General features: G+C 35.3%; 1 long non-coding RNA gene across 1 annotated transcript; it reads left to right on the top strand.

The window, feature by feature from the left end:
• The first annotated feature begins 276 nt into the window (after positions 1-276).
• On the top strand, positions 277-667 carry LOC129249769 (uncharacterized). The gene is made up of 3 exons (XR_008582713.1): positions 277-380; positions 469-537; positions 638-667. It is a non-coding gene; the product is annotated as an uncharacterized LOC129249769 (long non-coding RNA).
• The last annotated feature ends 1,383 nt before the right edge of the window (positions 668-2,050 follow it).

Genomic DNA, 2,050 nt, shown 5'->3' with positions numbered 1-2,050 from the left:
GATTTTTTGTTGCTGTTGTTTCGAACTGGAGCTTAAATATCGGAAATTGTACAGTGCCGTCGAATGATGGTACTTTTACTTTCGCACCGCTGCACAGTGGCAGATTTGAAGAAAATAGCGGCATAAACTCAAAAAAAAAATTTTAGCATTGCTATTAAATTAATATTATTTTCACTAAATAAGTGTTTTATCTATTTGAAAATAAAAAAATTTTAATTATTCATGCAACCCCGGCCTTCTGGCAGCCTTCAAAAGCAGCTGTTTGTGGCACGTGGCTTTTGTGTTGATTTTGCTCAAAAGCTTGTTTAACTTTTAATGCTCCATAATTCGCTTAATAAAATAGCTAGAGGTATTGCTAAATATGGAAAACATAGTTCAAGGTATGTTGATCATTAGGTTAATGTCAAAGAATTTGTACTTGTGTGTTTTGTCTTTCGTTTCGTTTGTTATTGTTGGTATTGTTTGTAGAAGAAACCTAACCTCAACGTTCTGTGATTTGTGGACTAAATGTTACCTGCTTCTCGTTGCTACTTGCAAGTAAGAATGCAATTATTTTCCGTTAAATGTTCTTAAGATGACGCCAATAATTTCGCTTGCGCTTTTTTGCGCTTTTTTAAAATATTTGCTGATATTGCAGACAAGGTAGAGTTCAGTCACAAGGAGTTGCTTCAATTTTGGATTGATAATGGGCGCACAAGTAAAGCGCTTTCTGAGTGGGTGTTTGAAAAGATTAATGAAAATCTTAAGGCAGCTAATAAACTTGAAATAAACAAAAAAATTTCGAACTTTGTCGCTTATATATGCAAGTACATGCCAAAATGCCAAAGAAAAATAGAAAAATTCAAAGAGAAACACCAACAGTTCCTTGATTCAAAAATGACAATACATATTGAAAGAGCTGCTGTGAAAGAGTGTTCCGTTGGTCGTCCACGGCTGACTTACGATGAAGGCAGTAGTCGTTTAAAACGAAAGATAGCTTCAGATATCGCGACTAGTCAAGGGCACAATACAGCAATGCTTTTTCATGCAGCTACCATATGCGCCAAAAAATCAAAATGTAATGAATGTACTGACTGTATTGATTGTTCTTTAAAAGAAAATATTATCAATGTCAAGAGCAAAAGCGATTGCAATCAAAAACCAGTTCAGATGACTGCAGATGAAGCATTAGCATTTTTACTTGAAAATTCTTTCTCCAAAAAGCAGTATAACGCCATTCGAGCCATAAACCAGAAGCATGGTTGCGACATATTCCCATGCTACGACAACGTTTTTAAAGCTAAATCTGAATGTAGACCCGTCGGAATACAAGCAACAGAAACTTCAGCACAAGTCTCGTTACAAAATATGCTGAACCATACTGCAAAAAGAATAATTATTTTTCAAAAAGAAGTTTTTGCTCAATTTGAAAGCATAACCGATGTGAAGTTAATCGTCACCTATGGCTTTGATGGATCGACTGGACACAGTTTATACAAGCAACAATTTGAAGAAAAGGTGCAGGACACGCTTGACCAATCTCTATTTGTCACATCAATAATCCCTATAAAGTTATTAGATTCTTTGGGGAGAGTTCTATGGATGAATTCTAAAACTCAATCAGTGCGATTTTGTAGACCACTGAAAATCGAATTCATTAAGGAGAGCAAAGAACATATTTTAGCAGAAAACAATAGATTGAAGGACGAAATTGAAAACTTGAAACCGTACTTATTCAATAATTGGTCTGGGAGAACTGTCTCTGTTTCGTTTGATCTAAATATGACACTTATCGATGGAAAAGTTTTAAATGCTTTAACAGGAACGAACTCGACCCAATCATGTCCAATATGTGGTGCTACTCCTAAAACCATTTTGATGACCACGGATACAAATGCTGAAGTATTTAAGCCAAAGCCTTTTGCTCTGCAATATGGTGTAAGCCCATTACACGCATGGATAAGGTTTCTTGAATTTGCTCTGCATATTTCGTATCGGGTAGGAATAAATAAGTGGCAAATCAGAGATCCAAATAATAAGGCTTTTATGGCATCTCGAAAAAAAAATATTC

Source organism: Anastrepha obliqua, chromosome 6, assembly GCF_027943255.1.
Source record: "Anastrepha obliqua isolate idAnaObli1 chromosome 6, idAnaObli1_1.0, whole genome shotgun sequence".
Classification (NCBI taxonomy): domain Eukaryota; kingdom Metazoa; phylum Arthropoda; class Insecta; order Diptera; family Tephritidae; genus Anastrepha; species Anastrepha obliqua.
Note: the sequence above shows the minus strand (reverse complement) of the source record. Positions and strands in the feature narration are given on the sequence as shown.